Source organism: Mus musculus, chromosome 18, assembly GCF_000001635.26.
Source record: "Mus musculus strain C57BL/6J chromosome 18, GRCm38.p6 C57BL/6J".
Lineage (NCBI taxonomy): Eukaryota > Metazoa > Chordata > Mammalia > Rodentia > Muridae > Mus > Mus musculus.
In genome coordinates, this window is record NC_000084.6 from 74,493,660 (window position 1) to 74,515,281 (window position 21,622).

Consider the following 21,622-nt stretch of genomic DNA (forward strand, 5'->3'; position numbering starts at 1 on the left):
AATTGAAACCTTCCTACTGCATCCCTAGGAAAATGGGGTAACGTTCATATTGTCTGGCTAGCTAAGGGCTTGCCTGATTAGGTAATGGAAGACATTTTGTTATTTTTGGAGAACCTGTCAAATGGAGGATACTGAGAATAACTTCATATTCTAGAAGCCTAAAGGGTCACTGCCCACCACCAGCCCATGCCCCGGGATGGTGTGGCATGAAGTTCTTTCAAGTGCACTAGGCACTTTATCCTTGTTTGAAATGAAACCAAGAATAACTTGGCGTGCTATTCTTGTTTCTTTCTTGACTTTGCCTTTTCCTGAACTGCCACTCACAAAAGCATCCTGCCTCCTGCCTCCTCACCCCCTAGCTGAGCACTGTTCATCTGCATTCTTCTAGAATTCCACCCCAGAAATAACCTGTTGTCTGTATGCACAGTCATGGACACTCACTGTTGTGGGGATTGAAGTGACACTCTTCCATATAGAAATGTTTCCTTTTAATAACACACTGCTAAATGGCATTTAGAAACATATACTTATCTTTCAAGAGGCTTTTTTAATAGATCAAAGACAGAGCTGTGATAGACATCAGAATTAGGCATTAAAAACAATCTATTCCACTTCCTCATTTCCTGCTGAGAAATCTGAGTCCAGTTGCAGATTGGCAGAGCAGAACCCTCTCTGCCCTACTTCAGTAATGTTATTAAATTTTAGTTAGAGTCTTTCTATTATATGAAGACCGCTAGGAAGGCAGAGCCCAAATGTTAGACATCTTTGGTGCTTCTGGAGGCTGCATTGGGTTGGCATATAGCAGTGTGGGAAATAATGTTTATTGGCAACAAATGGAGAGAGCAGATGGGACAAATAATCCCAAGTGCACCCGTAATCTGTCTACCCACAGAACCATTGGACTATGTGAAACCGCTTTCATGGCCTTTGCTGCCAACAGCCTGCAGCTTGTTCTCTTTGAGAGCAACTCACTCTGAACCATTAAAGCCCCGCTGTCAACAGCGTCTTATAGGAGCCAATGAAAGATGTTTAAGTAAGAGCCGACTTCCTTCCCAGACCTTCAACCCCAAGGTATTTGATCTATAATGATAGATAAACTACTGCTGTAAGTTACTTTATGCATGAGCATTGAATATGTGAGGTAGGACCAATCAGTGTTTTGTTAACTAAAGGTGGAAGGGAGATAGCAGTATCAGGCAGGAAGGGAAGAGTCACAGAGCTAGTGGGATACATGCCTGCCAGTCAGTGGGCTGGGAGCCTGCCTGAGTTATCTCCTCCTATGCTAACTGTAGTTCTGCAAGTGTGTGAGGTCTGAGAGAGGTGAATCGGGAATATTACTTTCCCAAAGAGCACTGTGTGTCGGGGTTGGGATTCCAGCCCAGATGCTGGAGAACCCTGGGTCTCAGGTTACTTCTGTTCTGTCCCCTGTACTCTTGTTGCACTACTAACCGTTGCATTGTACAAGCATCCACCTGCTAGCCATTTGGAAGTAGAGTGGAGCTTGGAGTGTGAACTCCTCTGTTCACTGTTTAGTATTTAATTGTATAATTACCTGAGAATATAATCACAGCCTCCTTTGATTATTATTAATTTGTATAGATGCAAATCAAGTCAAACAGATAAAGTAGTCTTGTCTGTCAGAGGCAAAGTAATAGTTGTGGGGTCACTCAAGCCTCTAGGACACAGGAAAATTTCCACATACTTTAAACCCCACATAACAAGCAGCAAGCACAAAGCTAGTTCTTAGTATTTGTGAAAACAGTTGTTTTTTTGTAACCCCACTTAGGCTTAAGAGTATAAAATGACCAAATTCATAATTGGAATACTCTATTTCTTGGAATGACATAACAGCTGAAGGAGATGGTTTGGGGATATCCTTTGGTAACTCTTTTTTTCTTTTTGTGAGATTCACTCTGTCAATCAAAAGCTGTGTGTGTCTGTACCCAAGTGGAAGTGGCATTAGATGTGAGGTGGGATTTTTTTTTTAACTTCAGTTCAGATGGACAATACCAAAAGTTGATCATAGCTAATTATTTATTGTCTCTTCATTACATAATTGATGTCTCTTAGCTCCTCCCAAACTTTCTTGAGCATCCTTTTGAAACTGTCTACAAGCTAGCACACCTGAGCTGTGTGGTGGCTGTTCTAGTTTCTTTAAGAACACAGGGAGTGAGAGGTAGATGGTCTTAGAAATGAGGCAGACTATAGACACACCAGGCTGCTGTCTTTTGACATGTAGACTTAGGAGGAAAAGCGAAGGGATCTTTTCTTAGAGGAAAATGTTTGCCACCTGATGGAGCAGTCCAACATCTTTGTAACAGCTGGTGCACACTTAATTCCAACACTCAACCTCAAAAGGGTGGTTTCATGGAAAGATAAAGCTGAGTGAGCTTCGAGAGGCATTGACAGACCGCTTTGTTGAGGAGTGGAATTCTCTTTCCAAGAGTTGGAAGACCTGGGAGACAAAATTTACAAAGTGAAGTATTTAAAGCATCCCTACACAGTCCCTGGGGCTCTCTTCTCTGGACCAAGGGAATGTGCTATCCTTTGACTTCCAGAGTCCAGGCAGCAGGACTCCTATAGTGAATATAGGGGGAGAACCCAGACCAACAGTGAAGGAAGATTATAAATCTAGTGTGCAGGAATGATTGAAATCCCAGAAACTCTGATCTTTAGGCCTGGTAGGCTCATCTATCCCTAGTTGTTCCTTTTACTTATTTGTGTTTTGATCGCTCTCCCTACTTCTATAGACTGTAAGCAATAAAGATTAGATAATGTATTCACATAGTTCAAATTTCAGAAGAGATGAGAAGGACCACAGTGGTTGTATCTTTCCGACCTTTGACCTCAATCAGGAAATTCCTTTCTTGTAAGCCACTAACATCATCAGTTTCTTGTGGATCTCTGTAGACCTGTTGTTATTCTTATGTATGCAGTGGCTTGTATGTATCTATCATTTTACAGAGAAACAATTCCTCTCTTTATTTCTATTGCCCGTCTTGTATATACAGCTCATCTTTTATGTGCTGTACTGGGTACGTTGCACAGTATATACCTATATATACAGACAGTATATATATCTGTTTTATTCCCAATGTATCTTAAAGGGGATACATTGTATCGTCTTGCTTAAATACTTTTATTTTTTTTTTTTTTTAGTAGCCATGTGGCAATAGTTCCTGAACTCTGGTTTATGGCACACAGAAACATGAGGCAAGCCAATGAAGAAGCAGAGGCCCAGCTGAGTGGAGGGATGGTGGCTTGGTGGAAGTTTGAGAACCACTGTTCTGTGGTACTGCTCTGTGGGCTGGCATAGGATAAGAGAGAGTCATGTTGGGGTTCTGCAGCCCACTTTTCTGGGTTCCAAGACATCTTTTTTTCTCTCAGCAACTTCTGCAGTATGTTGGTATCTATTTTTACCTTTTGGAGTGAGATTCTGATAGTGGCTCCGTTCGAGCCCTTCGTTCAAGTCTTTACGCGACCTCTTTCATCTCTCTCCCTTTACTTTCTTGAGTAACTTTCCCCAGCAATCCCTGCATGAGGGATGCTGGTCTCATCCCATGACTCCAGACCAAACACTACTATTCTTAGCTTGGTTTCTCTGCTGCTATGATGAGCACCGTAACCAGAAGTTACCTGGGAAGGAAAGGGTTTGTTTTGCTTACACATCCCCATCATAGTCCACCAAGGGAAGTCAGGGCAGGAAATGAGGCAGGGTCTTTACTGCCTTGTTCATCTAACCTTTCTATACTACCGTACTGTGAGTCATGCCTTCTGACACCAATTAGCAATTAAGAAAATGCCTCACAAAAATTGCCACAGGCCAGTGTGATCTCCATGAATCTGCCCTTGAGGGTGACTCTAGGTTTGTGTTAAGTTGATGGCTGAAGCTCTAACTCACACTCCCCAACATCTTCTCAGGTCAGGGCAGCATTTGGAGGGAGTTGTTGGACTGAATCATCTAAAGAGACTGTGTCCTGTGGTTGAAGGTAGCAGACTGCAGCAGAGGGGACACTGCAGCAGAGGGGACACCCCCTCAGAATCTAGTGAAGCTTGGACAATGCTTGCCATCACCACCTCGGGAATCACCAAACTGAGTGCTTTGTCTCTGCAGCTAACCACTCCAGGCGTACGATCCAGGGATAGGGTTGCAGCAGGATACTGTTCTTCCAACTTCTTTGTTCAGCACCAAATGGCCTTGACTGGCCATCCAGATGCATGTGTGGAGGAGTGTGGGGCAGGCTCATACTCATGGATATTTTTGATTTATAGAAGACAATGAAATTCTTGATGAGTTCTGCTTTCAGCAAGATAGGCTGGTTTGGGAGATCGTTTTGGAAGTGAACAAACATTCCCTCACACCGCGTACCACACAGACACAGACTCAACACACAGAGAGATACAGATATACATACATATAGAGACAGATGCACAGATGCACAGATAACATGCAGAGATACAGATACACAGACACGCACACACAGATACACACAAACCAAAAAATAAAAAACCACAGCAAAAATAAACAGCCCCAGCCCCAACTTTATACCTGGGTCTCTATAAATAAGTGGAAAACATTCCGCTCTCCCATGGTTTAAGTTTAAGCATGTCTCGGCAGTTTCAGCTTCATCCGTATACCTCACCCAGGTGCTATGAGAAAGAGGTTCGGGGAAGCTATGAGAAATGGCTGTAGAGGGTAGAGGTGTTTGCCTATCGAGTCTATCTGCCTTTAACGTTTCAACTGCGCTTAAAAAACCACCCATGTCACGTGTTCCCACTTAACTACCTATCAACATTGGCGTTCCAGCTCATGCTCCATCGTGTTTACCATTTGCTCAAGGACAACCATCATGATCTATTCCTGGTCAAATACTGACCTGGCCACCTTAGTCTAGAGAAGGAGGGTTATAGGGAAGAGCGAAGTGTAGACGTGTAGCCTTACTGGGCACACATAAGTGAGTACCGTTTCCTCCCAGCCTATGGAACTCGGCCGTTGCCCAGGTTGAACAAGTTAATGTCATACAGTTGTCAGCTTTGACATTAAAGCGCTGTGATGTGAATCATAGTACCTGATGAATTTCTTTTTCATATTCAGTCCTTTCAAGTCGAGAAAGAGATTTTTCTCTTGGGAGACTTAATGGTCTGGATAAGGTCACAGAGTGAGCGGCAGAACTTGGGATCCTGATGTGTAAACACTGCCTCCCCTGCCAAGCCTGTTCTGACCATCTGTGCTCTGGAGGGAGGGGACTGGGAGGATCGGTCTGTGCTGCTTATCCTCCCTTCTCTCTCCCCACCCCTTGGCCTCCCCTTTGATTTCTTTTACAAGGTTTCATATAGCCCAGGCTGGCCTTGAACTTGCTACATAGTGGAGGATGACCTTGAGCTCCAGCTCCTGAAAGTTGGGGTTACAGGTGTCCACACTATGCTTAGTCCATGTGGCACTGGGATTGATTTTAGGGCGAGTTCATTCGGTGAACACTCTGCCAGCTGAGTTATAGTCAGTCCTCTTCTAAAAGATTCTTGGAGTTCTACAGTAGCTACTGTTTTAAAGTGAAGAACTCTGTTGGTTGAGAAGGCACATGTCTTCTTTCCACCCTTGACTTGTTAGGTGGGGAGAAGGTAGTGACCTACTCAGGCAGGAGAAGAGATCAGGAAACATGATGTGTCAGTGCCCACTGTGGAATCACAAGCCTCTTTCAATTAGGAACTCTGCAGATACTCATTTCTTGGGGAAAGTAATGCTAATAGAGAGAACTGCGGGTGTGGGAACTAGAAGTGTTCTCCTCACAACGTTCAGGCGTAGATCTCACCATGGATGGAGGTTGGCTTGATACTCAGCCTGCCGAATAATTAGAGTGATTCATAGTTCATGCGGCATGTGTGCTTGGAAGTCCAGCTTTGCTGCAAATAATAGAGGGGAGGTGCTTTCCCCTGCTGTTTTGAGACTTGTAAAATGTCACATTATCACCTCCTGTCGTGGTGACAAATAAGCTTTCCGCGCTGATCTCGGTTTCCAGCTAAACACTTTCAAGCTGCCTGTTGCCCATTGGTTTTTGAGCTTCAAATGCTTCTAACGCATGGTTCAGCCTACGTCGCTATCAAAGAATAATAATTATAATGATGATTTATCTCCAGGGAGTGCAAGGCTCTGGGACAAAGTATGATGCCAGTGGACAAGCACTTGAGGCCAAGGTCAGAAAGAAACGGACTCAGTGGGAGTTTATAGGAGCTGGTTGGAAGGAGCTCGTGACCTATTGCTTCTGACACTGGATGTACTTCATTTAGGGCACCTGTGATAGTTCTGAGGATGTCTTTTGTGGAGATCACTGGCATTTAAAAGAGTCAGGGTATGTACGACTTGGGAGGTGGAATGCCCCTCTCCAGCTAAGGCCTGGAAAGCCAAAGCAGGGATTGGAGGTCTTGAGTGTGCAGCTGAGTCTTATTAAAAGGCTTTAAGATTAGGACTCCCTTTCAGGACTGTACGTGCATTCCATTCTAGAATTCATGCAATGAATGACTGTGAGCCAGCACAGGGCTTTAGTTAATTATTTTAAAGTGCATGGCGTGCACAATCATGTATGTGGCCTGATCAGACGCCAATATTTTCCCATAGTTTTAAGAACTGTAGATTGGAGGAAGGGGTGTATGGCCCCAAACTCCAAAGCTGGAACATGGCAGAGCAGAGTTCTTTGTGCCATGTGACTGCTCAGCTTCAGGTAACTGAAGCTTAGAGATGCAAGGAAGTGGAGTGAGAGCTGTGGGTTCACTGAGAAGTGGGCAGGCTCTGGAAAGGCAGCTCAGCAGCTCTGAGGGAAGGAAGCCACACTCAGCTTCATCCAGATGAGTTTGTTCATGCGTGTGTGTGTGTGTGTGTGTGTGTGTGTGTGTATAATTGAAAACTGACCTTGGTGGTGGTATCCTGTGTAGATGCATTAGTTGGTTAATCCAGACCACTCTATTAACTGGCATACAGTAGCTACACTGGTGCCCTGTGACTTCGGGGATGAGTAGATGGAGAACACCTCCAGGGTTGCTGTGATTAAATGATAAATCCACCCGGGAAGGCTTGTAGCTTCTTGTATCATGTCATTGCCCACCAGTGCGGGGCAGGCATTGCCCACTAGTGCTGGGTATCATTGTTTCTTCCAAGGGAGCTTTGCCAATGTCCTGGAAGTGCTACTTATTTTAAAGCTACATGAACAATGTGTATATGCCAAGTTCTTAGCATAACTTCTGGAAGCCATGGAGGCTGTCTATAGTCCCCTGTCTAGAAGGCCTCAGAAAGGAAGTTTCTGGGTAGATGCCATGACATTTTTCCTCTCTCACCCATGAGATTGCCCAGGGTAGCCATGGAGTTCTTCCCTTCTAGGAAGACTTAATTACAGGTCCAGGTGCCTTCTGCTGACTAATTGGAAACTGGCAAAGCGATTTGCTTTGTCTAATAAGTCCTTAGAAAAGTTATATAGGAGCTGGTTTTCTGTGTGTGGCTGATTCATTTTTAATTGTATTTGCAGTATTAACCAACATTTCTTAATCGAATCACTAGGTAGCCGACAGCTGATTCCAGCGGAGTCTCTTGGCAGCCTGCCTGACTCTTAGCCTTGCTCCACAGTTCATCTAGTTTCTCTTCTTGAGCTGATTCAGCCTGAGCTTCACTGGGCATGCTCAATACCAGGTTGAGTGAGTGATATCTTCCAGGGGCTCCCTCTAAGAGGGGCTGAAAGAAGGGGGGTGGGTGGGACAAGGGTCACTTTGTCTTTCTCCTTAAAGAAGTATATCTTGTTGGTCTTAGAACATTCAGGGAAGTTGGAGGCAAAATTAAAATCCCTCTGCTGATCTTTCTATCTTTCTTTCTTAAAGATTTATTTATTTATTTACTTTTAAAGATGTATTTAATGTATATGAATACTCTGTAGCTGTCTTCAGACACACCAGAAGAGGGCATCATATCCCATTACTGATGGTTGTGAGCCACCATGTGGTTGCTGAGAACTGAACTCAGGACCTCTGGAAGAGCAGTCAGTGCTCTTACCTGCTGAGCCATCTCTCCAGCCCCCTCTGCTAACCTTCCTTAATGGGCAGAGGCTCCTACACTGTCCCCCCTATTTGCTTTAGGGTGGGAGTATTTAGACATTGCCATTCTCTGCCAGATTCAGGAGTCAGACCTTGCTGAGTTGGAAGCCCAGCTCCCCTGTGTATTGAGGATCCCCCTCAAGCTATTTCACCTCTCTTGTTTCAGTTTCTCTATCTGCAAAGTGGAGCCATACCACAAGAACAAGAAGTAGAGGAGTGAATACCACAGAGGCTGGAGGAGATAGGCTCTGGCTTGTGGGAACATCTCTGAGGGACCAGCTGTTCTTATCACGTGCTGATACTGACCAGCTCCTGGGTCATCTGTGCTCCCCAAAGCAGATACAGAACAAGAGCCCTAGTTACTTGAGTTTTCTGTTTTATCAGACCTTATCTCCTGTACCCTGTTCAGATGGAGAGCATTTGTAGTGGTGACTGTGTCATGCCTGACAATTAATACAGGACAGAATCTTATCCTAGAGTAGCCCCCGGGGAGAAGGATTATAAAAAGATTCTGTTGTAGAATCTGTGGGATTGTTCCACTTGAGATTTCAGCCACAGTTCCAGGTAATGGGAGGTAATGGGAGGTAATGGGAGGTCTGTCCTTTGTCCAGAGTCTTGCTGTGACTCAGCCTCCGACCCTTGTTCTTCGGCCCCACCTCTATGGGGCAAGGTGTGGAGTTGTCTCTTACCTCACCTGGGTTACCTCATCGTAATGAAGTCAGTTGCTTCTGTCTCATTGTAGTGTGGAAGGTAAATATGGCTGAGCAGTGTGAGTTGTCGTCCTATGATTTTAACAAGGTCCCAAGCACTTTATGGAGGTGACCATCTAGGAATTAGCCCATAAAGAGCCTGCCTTTGCTGTAGCACGGCATGGCAGCGGAGCTTCACAGTTGCTGTTTCCTGCTGGAGCCTGACTTTTCGCTGCCTACTTTCCCTTTGATCTCAGTTCACAGTTCATGCTCAGAGCTCTTCTGTGAGATACAGACAACACTGAGCTTTGTTTCATGGAGGAGAAAACTGTAGTAGGAGGTGGGAGCTCTGTAGTAGGAAGTAGGGCTTGCAAGAAGAAAGAATCACAAGCTCTTAGGTGTGAATAGGTGGCCTTTCCCCAGGCTGATTGGCCTTTATACCTGGGGTCTGTGGGGAACTACCCTAGTGCTGTCAAGATCACAGGAGAAATGCGAGTTTGTTCTCAAAGGCACAAGACTTCCTCGTTGGCATCTTAGTCTACAAGTCTCTTCCTTCCTGGACACACACAGGTGCCACTTAGCTGACCTTCCTTTGGATCTCTAGTATTTTCTATCCAGGCAAAAAGGATTCCTCTTCCTAAATAAAGGAGAAATAAGTCACTGACTGAATGGAGGGGTCACATTCAGGATTCATAGACTGATTTCGACAGCCTGTTCTGTCTCATTGCCCTCAAACCCATTTTTTCCTTCCCTCCAACGCTATGTTCTTGTGGCTCCCATGTCTACAGCCACACTGCCTTGAGTGTGAACTGAGTGTGCCCTGAATGTGCCCCAAGTGTCACATCTTATCCCACGGCCCCTGAGTCATTCATCACTCTTACCATCTCCATTCTTTTCAGGCACTTGTTGTTTCCGTTTTTGGGGACAGTCCCATCAGGTAGCCTTGGCTGGCCTGGAATTCACTATGTAGACCAGACACTGGTGTCTGGTTTCAAACTTGGAGTGGTCCTTTTGCTTGTGCCCCTGGATCCCCTGAATGCAAGAACCACAGGTGTGTGTGTGTGTGTGTGTGTGTGTTTCAGTTTTTAGATTTCTGGGAACTTTTTCTTCCTTTCCTGTCTAAGCCAATGGTAGTATACCACAAAAGGTTACAGAGGGAGACAACCAGTAGAAAATACCTGAAAACATGCACATTATTCTCTACTAAAGTGGATTCTGTCCCAGTTAACCACTGCAAGTAGGGAATACTGTACATTGAAAATGTATGTTATATGTAACCTACAGAGCATTATAGCCTAGCTTACCTTAAATATGTGCAAAACTCTTGAATTACTCTACAGTTGGACAAAATCATCTAATATACAACTTAGATTATGACGTCTATTTTGTGTAACTTCTGAAACACTGTTCTAAAATTGAAAAATGGTAGTTATATGTGATTACACTCATGCACACGCATAAACAACCAAAAAATCAAATCAAAGTATAAGCCAGACTCCATCTGCATAGATAGTGTGAGTACACATTTGCACACATATGCACACACATATATTTCACAGCATCAGCTTACACAATTACAGAGACTGACAAGTCTCAAGATTTACAATCACCCAGATGGATCTCTCTGAGAGCCAATTGTCTAGTTGCAATCAGATCTAGAGACCTGAGAACCAGGACTGGTGGGTCAGCGTTATTGGACAGCAGGCTTGGGACTCAGGAAGAGCTAAGGTTTCATTTTGAACCTGAAAATAGGGAAGCCCCATGCTCCACTCATGCAGGCAGGGTGAGCTCCCTCTTAGCCTTTTTGTTGTACTGCTGTCTTCAACTGATTAGATGAGGGCCACTCACATCCGGGAGAGCGACATGCTTGGCCACTCACATCTGGGAGAGTGGTGTACTTGGCCATCACATTTGGGAGAGTGGTGTGCTTGGCCATCACATCTGGGAGAGTGGTGTGCTTGGCCATCACATCTGGGAGAGCAGTGTGCTTGGCCATCACATCTGGGAGAGCAGTGTGCTTGGCCACCACATCTGGGAGAGCAGTGTGCTTGGCCATCACATCTGGGAGAGCGGTGTGTTTGGCCATCATATCTGGGAGAGCAGTGTGCTTGACGTTGTGTTTTAGTTGAAATAATGACTGTACCCAGAAGCATCCTCAAGGATATGGGTAGGATAACGTTTGTCCGTGTGTCTGGGTCTCCATGGCTTGGCCAAGTTTTGCATGAACATCACAGAAAGCAACCTTTACGATCCCATTAAATTCCATGTGCACCACAGTTTTCCTCAGTTGTATCAACTGACACTTGGCTAAGCTGAGTTGGACTCCTTTTCTTCTCCTGGGCTCCACCAGAGCATAGCAGTCCTCCACCATTCTGTACTTAATTCTGTTCAGGATCTCTTGCTAGCCTATTTATACTACCTTTGAAGGGCAGGTGCCAAAGTACCAAAGGCTTTCCCAGTGTTTTCCCCCCAAGGTGTAGAGTTCTTGGTCTATAAAGATGGTTAATGAAATCCAATGAAGAGACGTCTGAATCTGGTGCTGGCATTACAGATCAAGGTGCCTGGTTTGGAGACCTTGAGATCATGTCTCCTACAGGCATCAGAAAATACAGTAGGCAGTGTCTGTTATGAGAGACTCTTAAGTTTTCATCAAATGCTTTTAGATTGTTAAGGGTTATAGGGTGTAGCTGGGAGAGCAGTGTAGTCAGAGGAGCCAAATAACTTGAATTATTTGCGTTCTTTAACCCACTTTGCTAAGTGAAGACAGTTGGTGCCCCTCCCCCCCTTTCCTGCCTCCTTAGGTCTTTTGAAGATAGACTAGTTGATGATGATAACAGCTAAGTTTATTACACGTAGTAAGAACTGCCCAAAGCACTCTAAGTCAACTCAGTGAGCTTCAGAACCCTGTGAAGTGCAGAGAGGCCACAGAACCAGAGAGTTTCAGGTCTGGGACTCTGACCCAGCTAGTTTGAGAATTCTGCATTACACGATTCCCGCTCCCATAGGGGCTGTGAGATGGTGTGGAAATGTATTTGGGGCTTGGAGAATGTGTTGGGCAGCCTCATTTGAGCGTCTTCAGATGATTCATGCATGACTGCTGCCCACTGGGGAGTATGCTGAGCTTGGGACACATCTGAATTGAGAGCAGGAATGTGTGGGAGCTCTTGTCACAGCTTTTACTCAGAGTGACAGTTGGCTTCACTTGGGACATCTTGGGATTGTGCTGCATCCAGGTGACTTGGTCCTGGAAGGTGGCCCTTAGGCTCCCCTGGGATTTTCCCTCTGTGCCCTGAGCTTGCACCTCACTGCTATGACCTGTGCCTCAGTGAAAACCAGGCAGTGATTGTCATGGGTCTCTTCAGTGGTGTGTGGGCCACATGAGGGCAGGATGAGGCTGGTCCCTTCACTGTAGTGTCTCTGGTGCCCAGGGACTGCATGGTTTGGCAAAAGGATTCATAGAATTATGATGTTTCCTCAGAATCCACCCTCCCAGCATTTGTTTTGACTGTAGTAAAATATTAAACTATTTGAAAATCTAAAGTCTTTAATTATTAGTGCATGTAACACAATTTCCCACCTTAGTTGTCCTTTACCCCTTTGTCAGTACATAGCTGAGTGACACTAAGGACATTCAGGATGCTGTGCAGCCATCGCCATTCACTCAGACCCAAAACAGGTCTGTGAACCCTATGAGAACATCTGCCTGTTGCACACTTAACTCCTCCCACCCAGGCCCTGGAAACCACTGTGACTAACATTTGTCAGTTCCAGGGTATTTGAGTGGGACTGTAGGGAATTTGTTTCCATCTATCTGGTTTGTTTCATATGTCATAAAGCTGGGAAAGGTTAATTCAGATAGTGATATGGGCCACACTTTTCACTCTTTACAAATAATTTCTGAAAAAAAAAACATGTGTATATATGTTTAGTCTGCATCCATGTGTACTGTATGCATGTCTGGTGCCCACAATGGCCAGAAGAAGACACTAAAATCCCCTGGAACTGGACTTAAGGATGGTTGTAAGCCACCACGTGGGTGCTGAAAACTGAACCTGTGTCCTTTACAAAAACAACTGGGAATAAGTGTTCTTAATTGCTGATCCATCTTTAAGGCTGAATAATATTCCATTGTGTGGCCGGGCCACTATTTAGTCAACATTTGGGCTGTTTCCACCTCTGGCTGTCATGAGAAGTGCCGCTATTATCAGTCTATTTCTGTCCCTGCTTCTGGCTCCTTTTGGCACCTATCTAGAATTTGATGAATTTGCTGGATCAAATGATGGGCTTGTTTGGAAGGTTAAACAACTGAGTGTTTGGAGCCATTCATGAACTGTACCTAAGTGACCAGCCAGCACTGCAGGTGTTTCCACTTAACTTGAGACAGTACTCATGACCAAAGGTCTTTGGGGAAGGGAAGCCAAAAAGTTGGTTTGTGCCCCTTCTGGCTCCACACAGACTACTGCTGGGAGTTTTCGGGGCATGAGCCAGACCTGCATGGCTGAGGGATGAACTCATAGGGATGAGTTCAGTATGGGTAGATCCTATGGGAGGCCCCTGAAACCCTAGCAGAAGAGAAGTCTGGGTCTGGCAACACTGGAACAGGAATGTGGTGGCTTGATCTATGTTTATAGGGTTATACTGTGATACTTTGCTGTATGTCTGTATTATAAAATAACTAAATCATCATATTTAGCATATTTGTAACTTAGTATAGAGTAACTCGTAGTGAGACCGCTTAAGGCTCTCACACAGCTATTTTGAAATTACAATACTTTACTTATAGTCACTCTTACTGTGCATTCATCACTGAACTTAGTCTTGCTAGCTAACTTAGGCTCCGTTAACCAGTCCCTCACTGACTCCCAAAGCAATTGCTCCGTTCTTTCTACTTCTATAAAACCAATGTTTTAAGGAATCATATGCAGTATTAGTCTTTCTATGCTTGACTTGTTTCATTTAACATGTGTCATCGATATTGCTGGAAACAATAGCCTTTCTTTTTGATTATGTGTACCCCGTGTCATGAGCCGTGTCTTCTCATTGGTTCATCTTGTAGACACTTGGGTTGGTTCCAGGTCATGTCTGTTGTTGAGTCCTGCTACAGTCAACATGGGGTGTATCCTGAAGACATGTCAATATTCTTGAGATAACCTCAACATTTTCCCCCCAAGAAATAGCATATCCTCCTCCAAATGACCAGAAAGTGAGAAATATGCTCAGAGCAAGCCGGATAGGTCATGGGTAGGACACCTTGGCAAAAGTCTCTTTGCTCGTTGGTCTAACCATATCACACAAGACTCCCTTCCCTCAGTCTAGATACTTCTCTTTCCTTAGTAGTCCCATGGTATTCTTATTCTTTGGAAGGAGTTTCTCTTGGAGGTTTACTTGAAAACGTTCAGACTTCTGTGGAGCAGTAGACCATGCTAAGAAACTTGGTATGGTTGAGTGGGTTCAGAGTCCCCAGCAAGCCACTCACCTGAGATGGTAGGGGGATCCCTGCTCCCTACTAGATTTCTGGCTTGGAACACTTGCCACACTTCCCATATAAGGAAATGTGACTTGTGGTCATGTAGCCCCAAGAACAGAGTTGTCCATGCCATTGAGGTATCTAGAGACCCTGTGGGCTTAGCTAATAAGCTTTCATTTCTGTACATTCCTCCTTGCAAAAGGTATTTAATCTCTGGCTCACCCCGAGAAAGGAACTGGTTTGCATCCATTTCCCATGATGAACACTCAATCGGTATGGATAAACCTGGACTGTCTCCTCCATCAAAACTGCTGTGGGGAGCATGGAGAAGGCCTTTTACCTATAGTGCCGCAGCCTAAGTCTCCTGTAGAAGACCTCTCTGTGCTTCCAGACAGCCTCTGCTAAACTAAGGACCTTCCCTGATGAGCTAAGCCAAAGTTCCCACTCCCCCAGCTTGAGCTTGTCATTGTCCTCATCTGCAGGCTCCCAACTCATTCCCAAGTCCATGTGACCCAGCAGTGCCTGGATGTCTTGGAGTTTGGGAGCCTCTGGTCTGGGCCTATTTTTGGGCCATGAAACCTCCCCCACTCCCCACCACCCAACTTTGCTCCTGCCTCCTCTGTGCAGTTTCCCAGCGGCAACTGGATGCCCAGGAGATTGGGAACCCCAGCTTTGGTTTCCCACCCCCTGATCCAGTGTCTCGGTGCTTCCCTAAAGCCCAGCACCTGACAGCAGTGCATGGCAAACACACTGTAGATCCCCATGGTTCGTTTTAGCCTCTGCAGCAGTGGGCAGAACAGGACGTAGGTCCACAGATTTTTGTCTACAAATTTTTTACATAAAAGCAGAAAAACAGAATGATGGTGTTTGTAATGGTGATGCCACTGCCCTGTGGCCTGAAGAAGCTGATGCAGCTACATGCATGGGGAAAAGATACCCTCGTTGTGCACTCGGGAATGGGTGTCTGCTCAACTAAAACCACATTTTGCACATTCTGATGAAAATGTTTTAGCATCAAGTCTTGGAAAATGCTTGAACAAGAATCTTAAGATTTGAAAGTCAACTCCACCGAGCTCTGAGAACAAAACCTTCAGTTGTTAGAGCCTCTATCAAACCCACGGAGTTGCCAGGGGTACACTCCATGGCGGTACACAAGGCACAGGGACATTTTGTGCTAATCATATGGCTTTTTATAATTTTTATATGGGAGTTTAGTCAGTCAAATTTCCCAAGCAGAATAAAAGTGCAAATAACATGCTGTGGTAGAAATGGTCTTTAAATAGACATAGTTCCTAGGCAGTGCTGTTAGCAGTCATGGAAATGATTGAGCTTTGCAGGGGCTCCCTATTCTATAGATGGTATGTATCTTTGAGCTATGCACACAAAGCAATTATTTGATTCAGATACTCCATAAGGCTGCCAGACGGGAGAATAGTGCCTGTATCAACCCTGATGGCCATGTAGACAGGCTTCTGGTGGTTATCAGAAGGATGCGTCCCCAATGGTACTGTACACACTGCCTTCAACCAGAAATGCCTTTATCTTGTAGAACTTTAATTTAAAAAAAGTCTAAGTGACATTGTTTTTTTTAATTAGGTATTTTCCTCATTTACATTTCTAATACTATCCCAAAAGTCCCCCATACTGTCCCCCTCCCCACTGCCCTACCCACCCACTCCCATTTCTTGGCCCTGGCATTCCCCTGTACTGAGGCATATAAAGTTTGCACGACCAATGAGCCTCTCTTTCCACTGATGGCCGAAACTTAGAATACCCAAGATATAAGATACAATTTGCGAAACACATGAAACTCAAGAAGAACGAAGACCAAAGTGTGGACACTTTGCCCCTTCTTAGAATTGGGAATAAAACACCCATGGAAGGAATTACAGAGACAAAGTTTGGAGCTGAGACAAAAGGATGGACCATCTAGAGACTGCCACATCTGGGGATCCATCCCATAATCAGCCTCCAAACGGTGACATTGTTTTTAAATGTTCGGTTCCCTGGGATTCAGCATGCTCAACATCTGTGACATGTCTCTCGAGTTCCAAAATGTTTATTTCACCCACAAGGGAGACTGTATCCATTCCTCTTGCTAACCCTGGGTTACTGCTAATCTGCAGTCTATATGAATATTTTCCTCCTTGATAGTTCATATTAGTGGAAGTAAGAGATTTTGTTTGTTTTCTAGCTTCTTTCATTTAACACATTTTTTTTTTTTGCTTTATTCACATTGGAATGTATAGGAGGAGAGCAGTATTCCTTTTGATTGATAAGCCTATGGAATGACTGTGATTGATCTGTGCTGACTGCATTATACTTTGTTTATCCATTCCTTAGCTGATTGACATTTGGGTTGCTTTCATCTTCTGATATCATGGATTTTTTTTTCCTGCTGTTTATATCATGGGAAAGTCTTTGAATACCTATTTTCTTGCATATACATTTAAGAACAGATTTCCCAAGTCCTATGGTTCTGTGTGCAGTGGCTTCAGTTTTCTGTAGTCACTGCATCGCTTCGCATTTGGCAGTGTTTGCGGGTTCTGGTTTCTTCACATCTATGGTGACAGCCACTGCTTGCCACTGTTCAGTATTTAGCTATTCTACTGTGATTCTGCCTTGCAATTTTGATTTGTATTTCAGGTTGGGTTTCTAGTTGAGTGGCATCAAGAAGGAGCCACCTGCTTCCTTCTTTTAAGATGATTTCATAGGATGGGGCAAAAGATTCTTCGGTGGTGACAACAGCTGATGGATGTAGCCTCTGTGCTCATCGCTCTGGTGGTTTCTGTCTTTTAGGCTTAGCTTTCATGCCTCCAAGCACAGGTGAAGCCCAGCAAGAGTGAATTGTGTACTTGAAGTTACTTAAGTGGCTCAGTAGCAGCTTTGGGGTTCAGCTCAGGGCTCAAACTTAACTCCCAGGCTCATGTGCTTTCCATAGGCAGTTTGAACCTTGTTAGTAGGTAAAACAAAGTAAAGGTGACTTCTATTTCAAATATTTTAGTCAACTGTGAAGATGTGACATGCTGTGATAAAAAATGATCGTTCGTGGTTACAAGGGTCCTGGGGGTCTATAGCTATGTCTTGAGACAGCTGAAAGGCAAGACTCAGTTGCTGGGAACATCACTGTACTGGATTTCTGAGTTAGTGAAGAGGGAGCATCTTTATATATGTGTGTGGAGCCAGAGTCTTTGTTTTGTCCTTGTGCCTTCGAGTGGGTATTTCTTGGTTACACTGAACCCTGAGGTTGAAGAACTCACATGGCAAACCTCAACTATAGTGACTCTTAGTAGTCCCTTTGCTTGGTGATAATGCTCTGGAAATGTGAATTGAATATGAGCTGATGCAAGACTGGGTTCTATTTTAAATGCATGGAAACCTGATATTTAATGTCCTCAGGTGAATCTTGTCTAACCACCCATTGTATCTTTTAGATCAGCCTGATTTTCACATCCTGAATGTGTTTAAAGACACACCTACATAACAATTTTATTTAAAAAGGTGATGCTATAACTCAATTATCTTTCTCCATAGAGAGAGGAATCCATGTATTCTAACCATGTTTATTATATCCATGTGGGAACTGGATGCTGGAGATGAAGACTGGAATATACTGGAAGGGGAGCAGATGTCTACACTGAAACTCCAGCCCTCTAGGTACACTGGATGCATACTGGGGATTCATGGTGGAGGCTGGCAGTGCCCTGAGGAGCTCAACAGGGCTCCATGAAGGCACTTACAAGGATCAATAAAGAGAAAGACTCTCGGGGCAGAAAGACCAGAAAGACTTCAAGGGAAGGATCCAGACTAGTTCTGGAGGAATGTGAGAAGCAGGGAGGAGAGTGGAAAGCATTTCAACTATGAGGAGTGGTGTGTGCACAAGGCCCAGAGGAGAGAGTGAGTGGGAAACTGGCAGCAGACCTGGGCTTGACCTGATAACTCAGTGGAGAAGGCTGGCGGAGCTCTGTGGACATCTAAAGGTGTCCCGGCAGAGCGGGGTCAGTGTTTACTATCCCCCAGCTGACTGGAAAGTAACATTCATGTCCATGTTCTTTTGAAAGGAAGATTGGCCTAGAGGCATGAATTAGGAGAGTGGTCTTCCCTAGCACACAGTCAGCTCCTCACTGGGTAGACTTATGCTATAGTCTCTGGTCAAGCAGGGATGTTCATTCTTCCTGATTTGGTGGAATGGAGACTCTTATATGACACACCCATGTAAGGTCACATGTATACTTGGAGGAGAAAATGCTGGACCTAAAGGGCTGGGATGTCCTTCCTAAGACTCACCCTTGTTGGAGTAGGTGTGGCCTAGTTGGAGTAGGTGTGTCACTACGGGCATGGGCTTTAATACACTATTCCTAGCTCCATGGAAGTCAGTATTCTGCTAGCAGCCTTCAAATGAAAATGTAGAACTCTCAACTCCTCCTTTACCATGCATGCCTACCTGGATGCTGCCATGTTCCCACCTTGATCATACTGGACTGAACCTCTGAACCTGTAAACCAGCCCCAAGTAAATGTCCTTTATAAGCCTTGTCTTGGTCATGGTGTCTCTTCACAGCAGTAAAACCCTAAATAAGACAATTGGTATCATGTGATATCTAGTTGGGGCATTCTCTCCCTGATTATATAGCAACTCCATTTGAGTTCCTCTTACACATTTTAGGAAGCTTCTAGAGTCATGCGTTTCCATAATGGAAACCAAAAATGCCTTTGGTGTTAGTTGTCCCTCTCCATTTTCTTTCTGTTACCTTGCCCTCCCATCCTTGTGCTCATTATTCTGCTAAATGGACATAGCAATAAAATGACTCCTGGACCCTGCTAGCAGAAGATGCTAATTAACACAGAGATCACAACTAGACAATGTGCAGACAATGAAAGACCTTGGAGCACTTAGCCCTAAATGGAATGTCTTTATGAGACCCCCTTCAAGGCTTGAGCATCTATGCAGAAGAAGAGGTGGAAAGATAGTAAGAGCCAGTTACCAGGATCCAAGGAAGAAACATCTTATAGTCACAACAGTGCTGATGCACATATGGACTCATAGAGACTTAACAATATACACATGACCTGCACAAATTCAAGCCAGACAAAATCTCCAGCATGGACAATGGGAAGTGGGTACAAAATTGCATCCCTAACCAGGAAGCTGTTTGCAATTGATTCCTTCTGGGAGAGGGGAAACCAATTTTCTCCTCTGGAATGACACTGGGTCTATCAACCATACTCTAGGACAGGCCTGATGCTCAGGAGTAGTTGACAACATGAACTTCACATATATATATATTTTTTTTAATGGTTTGAAGGGTTTTGTTGGTTTTTTTTTTTGCTTTGTTTTCTTGTTTTTTATATTTATTTATTTCTTGAGAGAATATGAATTTGGTAGGTAGGAAGGATACAGGAGGACTTGGAGTAGGGGAAAGAAAATGACCAAAATATATTGTATGAGAAATTTGAAAAATAATAGGTGTTTCTTCTATTAGAATGTACCCAAGTCAAAAGTATTGTTTTTATTGGCAGAATCCCTTCCAGTCTTTTTCCCCTCCCAATAAGTTTTTAACAAATGCCTGGGGAAACCACTTGAAAAAGATGGGCTGCCTTGTGAAGTCTGGCTTGACTGCTGCAGGTTTTCTTTATTACACGCTCTCTTAGAGCAGAAAAGGAACCATACAAGTTCTGTAACTGGAGGTCAAGGGAGTGAATCTTTGCTACTCACTGGCTCTTGAGACTTTGGGCAAGCCACAGATCTGATGCCTCAGTTTCAGAGACTTTACCTCCCAGTTGAATTTCCCTGTGACCCAGCTGTGCATACTAGTTTGATCATTGAACAGGAAACTTCCCCAGTCCACAAGATTACCCTGTCTGCAGTGACAGCAGTCTCAAAATCCACAGACAAAAAGTTTAGGGAGATGGAATGCAGCTGTTGTCATAATGAGCATGGAGAGAAAATGGAGAATTTAAAATAATTAAGCTGAAAGATAGGAAGTTTGTAGGGTCATTGCTACCCAGTCTTCTGTTCAGAATTGTTATGCATACAGCCCCAAGGGCATCTTTATCAGTGAGAAGGAGGACCCACACATGCTGTAGGACAGAGCTGCTCACAATGGCTGCTAGGTAGCAGAACTGGCATCATGGGAAGCATCATGAGAGGCCTGGTCAGAAGTCCAGTCTCCAGGGCCTACCGAAGCCTGCAGGATGTAGTTAAGTGGGGAGGAACCCAGGACTCAGTTACAACAAGCCTTCCAGAGGACAATACTGCATGCTAAAATTAGATAAACAATCCCAGGAATTCAGCCACTAAGTCCCCTAGGCATCCATTTGCAGGTAAGAAAAGGTGAAGACAGGTTTAGGCTTTCCAGGAAGGCCAATAGCTACCTCCTGTTCTTTCAGCAGCACAGTGGATGAGCTACAACTGAGGCTCATCCTGTCCCTCCCATGGTCCATAGTGATCAACAACAGCAGCTCCTACACTTGTAGGAAATATGGGCTCTGGGACAAGAGAAATGGCTCATTCATTCATAACATTTGTTGCTTGTAGAGAAATTATAATTGAGCAACCTGGTTGCTCTGTCAAGGAATCACATCCAAAGACATGATCTGGCCAGAATCTAGACACACCGGGATTACAGTGTGATCTGGCTGGAATACAGACACACCCTTAGGACACACCTTTAATCCCTAACAATGAAGGTAAAGTTAGTTTGTAGAAGGAAGCATATCTGTTTGAAAGTGATTTCTAAGTGAGTAACAGACAAAGTGATGAATCAGAGAAAGATTTGACAGAATGAGTCAGACAGGATATGCTCAACTCTCATGAGAACTCCCAAGAGAGAGGGAGGCAGTTTTACTGGGACAGTTTTACAGACAGGTTGTGGGTAAAAACAGAACAACCCAGAGAATGAGAATGATCCAGAAGATGAGAACATATTGCCAAAGTTAACATGAGACCAGGCAGAGCATTTCAGTCAGAAGCCAAGAAAAGCAGGATTGAATCAGTCAGATTGGAGAGGCATTTGGGCCAGAACATCTGGTTGACCAACCAGAGTAAAAACAAAAACCAAAAAACTTAGAAATGGTGAACTTCTTCAGCAGTAAGCCTCTGAGATGACAATTACATTTGTCAAATAAAAGCATATTTATATCTGGTGGCCACTTACTTCTACATACCACCCAACGTTTATAGTTGCTCTTGCAGAGAACCCAGGTTCGTTTTCCAGTACCCATATGGTGGCTTACCACTATCCATTAACTCCAGTTCTAGGAGATTTAACACCCTTTGTTGGTTTCCAAGGGTACCAGGCATACACATGGTGCACATACATACATGCAGGAAACACTCATACATGTAAAAGTAAAGTAATTAACAAAACTTTTTAAAAGAAGAAATGCAAATT

The 21,622-nt window shown here is 44.3% G+C and overlaps 1 protein-coding gene and 1 long non-coding RNA gene across 3 annotated transcripts in view; one reads left to right on the forward strand and one right to left on the reverse strand.

The window, feature by feature from the left end:
* Positions 1 to 21,622, forward strand: part of Myo5b (myosin VB) — a 330,335-nt gene that overhangs the window by 51,296 nt on the left and 257,417 nt on the right. The window lies entirely within an intron of this gene.
* 1700120E14Rik (RIKEN cDNA 1700120E14 gene) overlaps positions 2,019 to 21,622 on the reverse strand; it is a 35,447-nt gene continuing 15,843 nt past the window's right edge. The window contains exon 4 of the long non-coding RNA NR_045368.1: positions 2,019 to 2,455. This is a non-coding gene — a long non-coding RNA (RIKEN cDNA 1700120E14 gene). The remainder of the gene's footprint in view (positions 2,456 to 21,622) is intronic.